The sequence below is a fragment of the Cydia amplana genome, chromosome 18 (assembly GCF_948474715.1).
Source record: "Cydia amplana chromosome 18, ilCydAmpl1.1, whole genome shotgun sequence".
NCBI lineage: Eukaryota > Metazoa > Arthropoda > Insecta > Lepidoptera > Tortricidae > Cydia > Cydia amplana.
The window spans coordinates 2,622,116-2,634,464 of NC_086086.1; the positions used below are offsets into that span (position 1 = coordinate 2,622,116).

General features: G+C 37.1%; 1 protein-coding gene across 1 annotated transcript in view; it reads left to right on the top strand.

Moving 5' to 3' along the window:
- Window positions 1–12,349, top strand: part of LOC134656247 (A disintegrin and metalloproteinase with thrombospondin motifs 7) — a 123,820-nt gene that overhangs the window by 46,940 nt on the left and 64,531 nt on the right. The gene's annotated exons all lie outside the window — the stretch shown is intronic.

Sequence of the window (12,349 nt, forward strand, 5' to 3'; positions counted from 1 at the left end):
ATTATAACTAACAATGGCTACTTTAATAATCGCAATACGTTTCAGCTACGAGATATTAATTCAACACAAGCCGTTGGCCGCTCGCCTAATCCATCGCACTTAGATACTGGAAATAATAAATTACTTGAGCTATTTCGGTTTATATTTATAGTTAATCAGGTTAATCTGAGTTAACTCAGTGCAGATCTTTTCAATGCACGGGTGAGACTTAAACCATTGACGTATTCTCAGGACTGGACTCGTGCAGTCTAACACAACTAGTTGCGATGCGACTAATCGTAAGCGTGATGCGAACTCATCAACCAATCGCGTTGTAGCGGTGTCACACCGCTGCTGTACTGGCCCCATTCTTATTGCCCGTAAGACCAGTCCTGAGATATGTGTACGTCAATGACTTAAACATTGTGCATTGGTTTCAGAATATTGTAGCATTTTATGTCGTTTTTCATAAACACCTCCTAAATCTAACAAGTTCTTGATAATCGTTTTGACATTTGTGTTTGTTAGAAAGGGCAAAATTTAACTAAGGTTTGCTCAATTTTAAAGCTAAAACTACCTTGTGCAAGACAGACGTCTCGGACAGTATAATAATGAATAATTTATGAAAAGCCTGACCTTAGGGAACAATGCCTATAAAATTGCAAATTAGCTTACCTAATTTTGATGATGTGTCAGCAACTGAGACATTTTTACTGTTTTGTCTCAATCTTTGGAACCTTTACACACTCAAAAAGTCTCATGTGCTTGTGGATACTCGTAATTTTAACCTCCTCCAAAGTGGCAGGTACAAAGAGGATTTAGACATAAGATACACATACAATACCTACAGGGTGCATTAAATGGGCGTTTTTTTTAAGTTGTTTTCTACACTTTTTTTTTAAATTTGGGATTTTTTAAGATATTTCTACTCAGAATCACGAGCTCTTTCTATCCTAATAGGAGAAAAAAAGTGTCCCAAAAATTCCATACATTTTTAGATCTTTCCATTCCGCGACCGCCATACAAAGTCTATGAAAAATGGTGACGGAATGGAAATAAAAACCTTAGGACACTTTTTTTCTCCTATTAGGATAGAAAGAGCTCGTGATTCTGAGTAGAAATAACATAAAAAATCCCAAATTGGAAAAAAAAGTGTAGGGGACAACTTTAAAAAAAAAGAAAACGCCCAAATACAAGTTGCACTACGTTTTACTAAACTTCCTTTGAAAATCTGTTCTTAATTATCAATAATCGCGTTGTTAGTTAGTTCCATTTTCCGAATCGAGCCTAAAGCTTGTTTATCTTTGGTTAGATATAATGATTTCCTAATCGGGCGCTGTAACAACATTCTTGTCCTAAATAATGCGAATAATTTACGCCTTGAAGGTAATTATATTCTATCAGATATTATTCCCGGTGTACAATTTGAAATTACTCGTCGCTGTTCTAAAATAAATACACATACCTACTTTTTACAACTTACTTCAAATCTGGACGGTCAACACTCGTTCCTTATGTCTACAAAGATTTTGAATGCAAATCTAAAGGCTGGGCACCTATCTGAGGAAAACCGAAAATGGTTTTCTTGTTTTTCCTATATTTTACGCCAGCAAGATATAGTTTCTAGCTCCATTAAATATAATAGGTGACTCTTGATTCATACAGGTGTATGTAATCGTAGCTAGTTGTAATTTACAACTCTCTTAGTCATTTGCCGGCCTCACGCAACGCCTTACTCACGAGATTAACTGATAACTTTTGTTATTAAATAATCTTGTGATCGAGTGAGGTAAATAGCACTCAGGACACGCATTAGGAATCTGATAAATGTTCGCGATTAGCAGACTCATTGTTAGCGTTGTCTCGGGGCAATCGTTCGTTTTATCTATCAATTTTGCTTTTATCTACGATAAATGGTAGTTTAGCAATCATTGGCACGTTGACTTTCACTGGGTCTAGACGGATACAAGGTAGACTGGATGATTTTATGGGACTAGTTTTTGATTGAATTATGATATTTCTTACTGTTTTATTGCTTTTATGATAGAAATTTTAAAAAACCGTTTTGTGCCTTAACATTTTGTTATTCTTGCGAGGAAGCTATATAAAAATACTATCGGAGACTATCGCTGCTTTATAATTCTCTTGTTGAATAGGGAAAAATCCAAATGTTAACTGATTTTTAACCAGTACTGCTTAGGAGTTGGTCCTATGGCATTTCTCACGACCCGCGACCATAATCGCGACTGATGCCCACCGGCCTTGATGCTAAAAAAGCAACCCGTCTGACAGTACATTTCATACGTCTAATTTAATCGCACACAGACAGCTCGATGTCCTGCGTACCGTCTCGGCTAATTGCATGTCAGATAAGGTTGCATAACGAAGAGGAGATTTATGCGACAATCATGAACATCGTTTGTCGGGTGCAGGCCTATTCTGATTCGGGCGAGTTTTCGTGCACACCAGTGTAAAGTGGTCTTTAGATTCGTGAAGTAGACACAACCGTGAAATATTCGTTTTCGAGGATCTAAAGCCCGTTAAGCAAAAGTTTTGGAACATATTTAAAGTGTTGGTTTTTGATATAGTTGGTTTAAAAAAAATTAAATGAGCAAAAAATTAAGTGCGAAGAAAAGATAGGAAATTCTTTGTTCTTAATTAGCTAAAAGACTATAGTCTTACCTACCTGGAAAGCAGAGGCACATTTAAAATTAGAGTCTGTGCGCAAAGAGAAGAGTCGTGGAATGTATTGGGCCCAATAGGTACATTCCACGACTCTTCTCTTTCCGAACAGAGTCTACCATGCTATAAAATGAAAAACCGTTATTTTTAATAAAAAATGCTTTTTACGTGAAATCGGAGAGCACACTTTAGACTGGTTCAAATGAACCTTCAACTGGCTCGGCAAGCGTTCTGAAAGACAGCCAAGTGATCAAAGCGGGCCGCGGAAGTGGGATTTCGCCTTGCATTGGTTCTCGGAAGCTGCTATCACTCGCACTTGGTACTCGGAAGCTGTAAGTGCAGTTTTTGCGCTAAGGTAACGGTTTGGCGCATAAGAAAGTTAAATGCAACGGGTTAAGAATACCCTTAGCGGAGGCAAGTGCAAGTGTGACGCGTATGTGAATGGTCCATGAGAATTTATTACAATTATTACCGTGTCACGCTGACTTGCCGAGATATGTTATTAGTGTGTCTCCTTTAAATAAGTTGGTATAACAATTAAATTATTCAAGCATTTTTAGAATCCACTTTGACGGTCGAATGCTAGGAGGTTTATCGTTATTTATTATTGTCTTTTCTACACTTACTTACACTTGTATATTTTTTTAAATGACAAGAACAAAAGATATATTTTATGCCCATATTATGCATTCTAAACTTTTTTCTACAAAAAATTTACTGGTCAACTGGAGAGACCCATGCAAAAAGCATACACCTTGTTTTGCCGGAATATAAGAATACTCTTAGTGTAAGGCCTGAGTGGATGCTCGAGTTGGGCGTGCAGCGGGGCGGGGCGTGCGGCGTGCATGTTAAACAAATGCAAACGTATAGGAGCGGCCTTAGTGCACGCTGCTCAAATCACTTGGGAACTCGACGCCACGTTGCACGCCCCGCCAAACGCTCCGCTTCGAGCGTCCACTCAGGCCTTACACTTATATTCCGTCGTTTTGTTTAAAAATTAAAACACAGCGATCAATCAGTTTTCCTTGATTTGTAGGTCATAAAATGACACTCCCTTGTAACGAAATGGGACGTGCGCATAAGTATGTGCATCTTCAATGCGACAGAACAAAAACTCAGTTTGAAAGCGGTGTACTCTGTTCGGTTCATACATATTTAACGGGCAATTTATTGTAATACAATGAACGATGAATATTGCAAGCATTGCGCAATCGTCCGTAGCGGGAAGGAGCCTAATATGGTATACCGAAAACGTAGTCATGGGAGCGGGTTGATCGCTATTTAATTCAGTACTTTCTAGACGTGTCCCATGTCTCTTAATATATAGCTAAGTTGGCTTGGCGTGGGAATATGTAAACTACAGCCTCATTTGCTTAAATATACGAATTGCAATACAATATAACACAGTGCGTTGGTTCAGAGTAGAAATTACATAAATACCGAATAAAAAGTGGCGCAGAAATTATAAAAGCCTTTACTTTTGGGAGTAAGATAAAAGCTACTTGAAATATATTAGGACTTACACCACTTGATTCTCTGTAGGTTTACTCTCTGGTTATCTTTATCTGGTAGAGTAGCCGTAATAAAATATTACGCACAAATTTTCTGATTTATTTCAATAAAACAAAATTCTTAAGTATGAGCATATTTTGACGCTGACTGTACACATCATATTATACATTTACATTTACAGATATAGAGGTTAATACTCGTTTAGGTTATTAATTAGGAGCACATTCATTTTTATCACTGGTGCTAATCCCATTTCGATATGACGTTCCATTAAAATCAAAGTAAAGTAACGTAAAACGATTTTACTACGAGAAGCATCAAGTAAACTCAATGACAAATAAACTTAGGTATTAAAATTGAGTATAATAATGATCGTAAATCTAATAGTAACTCAGTTAGTATAGTGCCTGCACATTCAATTATTATTTTATTACCTTCTTCAATAAACTGATCGCAGCTCTACTCTTCGTACAGTCAGCAGCAGAAGTTGCTAAGCGGAAAAGGTGTTCAAAATTACCTTGACGCGCTCTTATTCTCTTAACAATAAAGTCGCGTCAAGATCATTTTGAACACTTGGCCCGCTTAGCAACTATTGCTGCTGACTGTACATATGTAGAGCAGGCGTGCATTGAAATTCTGTTTGTTTTTATTCGTTTATCCACGAAAATCCCCTTATTGCAAAACACTGAACGAAAGACGTGCGGCTGCCGGGTTATTCTTCAATAAATAATAATATACGTCTAAAAGATACACAATTTGATACAATTTATTGTAACTTGCTTTTAAACGAAGAATATTTTTTGGTGTTTTTCGTTACGAAAGAGCTCTTTTATTTAGGTTAAATTACCGCTGAATTTATATTAAACTCATCGGTATCCTCGAGTCGTTCAAGAAGTTCAAATATGTTATTGGAATTACATAAAACTACATGAAGTTGTATTTTTTAGTAATTTAAACTTTATGTTTATGTTACTGCCAAGTATTTAGGTTGTCAGTTGGTATTTTAAAATCACAATAAAGGGAAGTTCCAACAAAAGTAAGACTACTTTAAGAGGATTTATTTTGTTCGTAAATCATTTGGTAATTTCAACTAATTATCTATACGACACAAGTCATAGGTAAATTCTGGTGTAAAATATAGTCAATTAGTAAACCGCTTTTGACTGCTGTTGCTATGATTAGCTATACGCATTCATTACTTGTAATCAAAGCCAGTAAGACTAACTACTTGGTAATAAATGAATTTAATTTTATTTATATGAAATACCTATCTATTTTAAGATCTTAGAATGACTTTCTGATTCTACTACTCGAGATTGTAATTTACACTGTCATTATGTTTGAATATTAAAATAAAACTGTTAACAGGTCCATTAATTAAATGTTCTTTTATCCCATATTAGAAAAGGAGAAAGCGTATCATATAAAAGTATATTTTTAATAGATTGACACGAAAATCTACGCTAAAGAGAATTATTATGGCTTTAGCTATAAAGTAAATAGCTATAAAATATACAGTTGAGAGGAATTCATATCAAATAGGTATGTATTTAGGTATCTACTATTAGGTACTTAACTAACATAATTTAGACGCAATAACCAAGCTAAGGCCAAGCCTTATTGAGCTATTAGAACCGACTGAAATCAGATTCGAAGGGAACTTGGAAAGCATAAAGTAACTTTAAAGCACCAGTTAAGAAGAAATACAGTCTAAACTTGCGAGTTTGAAACCTCAGCTAAACCCTGTCGCTGAACTCTTGTTCGAACTGTATTTATTACAAGACTTACAAGTGCAAGGACCTCGTAAAAGGTTCGATAAAAGAACAAAAGGCTGCATAACGCCAAAATTGCAGCGCCCTCGAGCCACTGAAATTTGTTTGCGAATTTGAACCGTTTTGCTTAGGTTTTAAGGTTACATGGAAATGTATACTTACAAGTTTGTGCAGCTCCGGGTTAAATATATATATGTTAGTCTGTAAGGTATTTGTAATATGGGCCTTGTTGCCTGATTTAAAATGTTAAATAAATAAATAAAATAAATAAATAAATAAAATACCTCTGTATGACTTATTGTTATAAGATTTTAAGTGTCAAAGTAGTTTAAAAAAATCAAGAAATAGCAGGGGTAAATATGAGACGTTAAAATTGATGGAATCCCATAACCCAGATAGAATTGGCTACTTTCCTACTAGTCAAATCAGCTTCTTTTTTAGAGCTGTCAAAATCAATTTTCTAATGTGGAATTTATATGAAAACGTGTGTAGTGACGTCACGGTCAACTCATCCACTTTTTATGTTTCAATCCAATTTATTAAATTTTATAAATTTTATTAAAAATAATTGCTATCTATATTTTTCTAATAATTATCTGGTGCTTTATTTCGTGCACGGTGTGAAATAATTTATTTTAAGTAGAGGAAAGTACCCAATTCCTAAAAATGTAATTAATATTACTCGAATAAAGTCACCCATGGGCATTTCAACCAGTGTTGGCCGAAACGTTAATTCAATTGACCATTAACCACCATTAATTGGACCGTAAACTGTAACCATCCGTTACGTTTTACGGTTCAATTTGTAATGGATAATGGTTATTTGCAATTAACGTTCGGCCAACACTAATTTCAACCACATTTTCTTCCTTTACGGGTTGCGTCACGGACACATATTAGCCATTTTCGCGCATTAAGTTTATTAAATTGAATATCTGTCAATATACCAATTGCATTTTTTCTAGTACACATTTAATTGCACGTGTCTCACTACAAGGGTTTCTTCATAATAAGATAACAAAATTATACTCGTGTATATATTCTATACTCGTATGAAGTAGGTAGCCAAGATTTATCTGAGATCTGAGGTGACAATCTTCCGATGCCTTTAAGGAAACAACTCATCCAACTAAAATATTTGTCTAGCTTTAATATCGTTTAATACCACGCTAGATTCCTTGCTATGCGCTAACTACGTAACAAGCCTTTTATAAAATATCTTACATAAAACCTATGATGATTTTCCGATACTGCTTTAGGTAACGTATACTGACAAGTGCCTATTACAAGATTTATTCGTGTTGACATTTATGTTAATGGTAAGCGATTAAATTAATTGTACCTATGTTAGTGTAAAAGGTCTCGCCTCGATGTCGCCTAAACGTATTAGGATATAAGTGGTGATAAAAGTAGCGCCCGCCCTGTTCAGGAGGCTACTTCTGTTATGAAAATTTAATAATGGTGTTCATAATGTTTTGATACGATCTTGATCATGAGGACCAATCAACGTAAGCGGCTCACGGAAGCGGTTCTTGGTGGTCATGAATCGCAATCAGGAGTCGTCTCCTCAGATATCTCGCTCGCACGTATGGTGCGCGTGAGATGCCAAATGACGCGACACAAAATCGTGTCAAAATATGAAGAAAATCAGATCAAATTGTTAAAACAGAATCGGCTTCCTGAAGGCGTGATACTGATACCGGGACGACGTATCGGCAATTCGGCAGTTATGTTATGAGTTAAATAGATTACCTTAATTATGCTCCTTAAAAGAAAGAGCGGGCACTCTAGCAGCAAAAAAAGTCACTTATGCCCCTAGACAGATAGATTTGCTTCCATGCTGTTACCCGTTGCCAATGCTTATTTGCACCTATTAAGAAATAACTACCTACGCATTTTCATTCAAATGCTAGTCTATTACAGTTACTCAGCTTGTACATGTTGGTACATAATTGCACCGTTTTGTTTGATTGTGGAGACGACTTTTCTAATAGGGAGTTCGCGAATAGGACACGCATACAAGGTATTGTTATTTTGTGCAGAGCATAATAGGAACCTAATGTTAAGGTTTAAGGTTTAAGATCATTTAATCTCATTATATATATTTATTAAATTTTGTTCTTGGTAAATCTATATATATATAAACGTGAAAGACCTGACTGACTGACTTAAATCAACGCACAGCCCAAACCGCTGGGACTATAAAGTCCAAAATTGGCAAGTAGATTCCTTATAAGGTCTAGGGGTCCACTAAGAAAGGATTTTTCAAAATTCATCCCCTAAAGGGGTGAAATTTAAAAAAAACTCTTCTGCGCGTGCGAAGCTGCGGGCAAAAGCTAGTATCATATATTTTAAATTTCGGAAGAAATGGAAATAGTTATTTGTACAACAAGAGATCAAAGTTTGATATTTCTTCGAGTGCTTATTTTGAGTCCCGTGCAAGCGAAAGATTCTATAATAGATTCACGAGCGTAGCGAGTGAATCTAATTTAGAATCTTGAGCGTAGTAAGGGACTCAAAAGCGCACGAGATGTAAATAACTTTGATCTCGTGTAGTACACAACATTTTTCACCTCAGCAGTGAGAACATATTAGAGAACCCGAAAAATGTATTCCTTCTTCATCACTTACCTCTATTCACTCATGTTTTCTTAAGATATACCAACAATTAAATTTCCATCTCAGCCGCTCGAACAAGGGTACTTTGCTACTTAAAAACAGTGAGCAAAATCGAATTTTGCTCACTGAGTGAGCAAAATCGCATTTTGCTCATTATGTCTCACTCAGTGAGCAAAATGCGATTTTGCTCACTGTTTTTAAGTAGCAAAGTACCCTTGTTCGAGCTGCTGAGGTGAAAAATATATTTGTTGGTAAGATAACTAGTGCATTACTATCTGCCGAGCCCAAATTAATGTCACAATGTTATTGGACCTGTCTGCTGTAATTCACCTCAGGAGAAATCCATGTAAAAACGTATTATTAGTCTAATAGAACTCATCAGTATCAGCTAAGTAGAGCGCATAGTAGGTATTGATACATATTAGTGAAGTTTGCGTCAAGCGTGGCGCCCGTCCAGTGGGCAATGTGTACGCATGAATGTGTACCAATGCACACATTTGTGTCAACACGAGTCCACGTATTCGGGGCGTCCGTGTTTACCTTCACTAATTGCCGTAATGAGCCTTATCTGTGTGCACAGCCGATGTGTTTGCCGATCGACAGCCTGCGTTCCCTTCTATTAACTAGTTAAAATACACACCACTATAAAATGACCCGTAGAGCAACAACTAAGCCCAAAGGTTGTCTGGAAGACATAGCTCATTTGCAATAAGATCGAAGACGCCGTATTTGCCGTTTTTTGTTATATTTTTAATATGTCTTTTTGTACAATAAAGAGAGATTTACTACTACTACTGTGTAATATTTATTTATCCGACGCTACGGTAGACCTTACTAGAGATGATGGTGCGAGTTTTGACGCCTTTGGAAAGGACTAATGGAGCGCTCTATTCTAATAGAGAGTCAGAAAGAGCCCTCTGTCCGTCCCTGCTATTTTTGGGAGGTAGCCAGAAGGCTGACTGCGTGGCTACTTGGCAAGGGTCTAGATAAAGCTTAGTTTGATCCAAAGAACAATTGTGCTAAACGTTGTCGCGTGAAACAGAAGTGCCTATTGGTATCACTCCAGTCCCCACTACAAGTACCTAATGCTTGAGGCGCAAACGTTTGTATAAGTACATAATATATGTGCCTCTGTAAGCGACAGGAATAACTAACTAGCCCAAGGCTCGTTTACCCACAAAAATATAAGGATGAATAAAAAAATAAATTGTTGATCATCACTGCTTACTGATCACTGATAACCTATCAATATAACTTTTGACACGAGTGTAGAGTACTTGGCTTCTGCTAGCCATTAAGATAGTGTTTTTTTTTATCAATGCTAATGGATAAAGTCACTTCTATGGTCAGATAAGGTCAAATTGATATAGAACTTTTAATGTGTTGATGAAATATTTAAGTACCTAATGTTTTCAATTTATCTCTGAATGTATTTAATTATTTACGGCCCTTATACGGTGAGTATGTATTGTCTTGACTAGACAGTTAGAGACCTTTACACCTCTAAGAAATTCTTGGTAAGTAATTTCGATTTTCGGTTTTCGCGGTAGACGCTCCGTACAAACAGTAATCCGTTGCGAATACCCAGTCTGCGAACCTTTTCTTGTATCTATATAAAGCTACAATATAAATGGTCAGTGAAGCATGTTGTACCAAAAGACAATCTGCAACAAGTCCTCGCCATTTCTCGAAGGCTTTTAAAGTCATTAGGTACATTCGCCATCAGATATATCAGAGCGGCCACGATGCTCAAAATATCCGAACGCACTCTAACGCCTTGATAATAAAGGCATGTACATATATTTTTGAGCACCTCGGCCGCTCCGATATACCTGATGGTGACTGTACATTCCGCGGTATCTAAGGCTGTTGCTCGATAAATCTTGACCCTGTGCGACATCTACTTTTTATGGTCGTCGCCATAGTGGTCAGATCCCTTGGCCGATATGCGCTAAAACGAACAATTTATTGCTATCGCCGCACATTATTCAACGTTCGACAATTTTTCCTTGTTTACAGAAACAAATCGATAGATCTGAACGAAGTTTTAGGTAAATACTGGGTGGGTCCTAGGTCATCTATGCCGATATTAATAACAAATTTCCGTGAGACTCAGATGATAAATATGTATATTAAAACAGGTCACTCACGTTTTTAAGTCGAAAATTACTCTATAATATGTTTCACTCCATAACGAGAAGCTTCAACAAGAGCCACACGCGTGGTCTGAGCGACACAGTTACTGACTGAGAAGTTTTTACTTCATAAACGCATTTAATATGCCAATATTGTTATTAGGTGACTCTTAACTCCGTTTTTCTGTTATTTTGAACTGAATGTATTTAGACGAAATTAATAAACATAATATATCCTTCCTAGGGTACGCTTTTTTCAGTACTTAATACTCAAATAAGAACATGATATTTTAGTACCTGGGTCATTAACTTTTATTGAATTGTTGACAGAAGTGACCATTTTCTAAAATATGTTTGACCCAGACGCAGGTTCAAAACGTAATATCCCGACAAAAAGCTAGCCCAGAAACTCAGTTGTTTGTTTGATTAAGTTCCATGGCCTCACTATTGGAATAGACGGTTTGTAATTTGGCATAAATATAGTTTATGCCCGGTGAAGGCCGTCGAATCTGGGTAATAGCCGACAGAAATGACCTGCGACTTTGTATGGAAACGGTATGGTTTTCAAAAAGAATAAAATGTAAAAAAAATCAGTCCTACGATTTCTGAAGTTTTATGGAAACATTTTGCGAGACATAAGTCAAACTTCTTAGAGGTTAGACTCTGTTCGGAAAGAGAAGAGTCGTGGAATGTATGATACATTCCACGACTCTTCTCTTTCCGCACAGACTCTAACTGGATTAAGCCACAAGTTGCCATTGAGTACAATTTTTAATGATTATAATATAATACGAGTAAAATATTAATAACATAAAAGTTGAAAGCATTTTATCTAACCTTTTAATTTTATTGCCAACTGCATTCAAAGATTGCCGGTATAAAAGCTTAAAATACATATTTCCTTGAATGTTTCTGTGTTCGTTTTGTATCTTAATATTTAAGGCCAAGCCACACCGGATGCGTGTGCGTGACGTGCACGTACACGTACGCGTCCCGCTGCGTTGTAGAATACGAAAACACATAAGAGAGGACACACCGCTTGCGTGACGTGTGCGTGACGTGCGCGTACGCGTGACTTGCACGCAACGCAGCTCCGACGAGACAAACCGGCTGCGTACTGCGTGCACACGTCCACGCAGCGGAGCGGCAACGTCGCTTCGTTGCGTGCAGTGATGACGTTGTGTTTAACTGCGATCCCTATGAGAGGGCGAACCGAGCAGGCTCGGACACGCACAGCTCGGTGCTGCATAGGTGCTGTGCGTGTACACGCGCAGCTCGCTTGTATTTATTTACAACTCGGTCGGTGCGCGTGCTGGTTTTTAATATGGATTCAGTGATAAAAGAAAAACTAATTAAAATCTTTCGTCAATACGAATGTATATTTACAACATAGCACAAAGATTACAAAAAAATACGTCTTATATAAATAATTTGGCCTGTGGGAACAAATCGATGTTAGGTATTAACCAGGCATGTTATATGTGTAATAATTGCAATGGCGGCATTAGGTGAGCTGCTTCCATTTGCAACGGGAGTCACATGATGTAGGTACTGTCGCAGGAGTATTTTCTTTTACTGCACGCATGACTGAGCTGCAGCGTGCACCTGCGTGGCGTGTGCAGCACACTGCGTGGCGTGCGCTGCGTGACG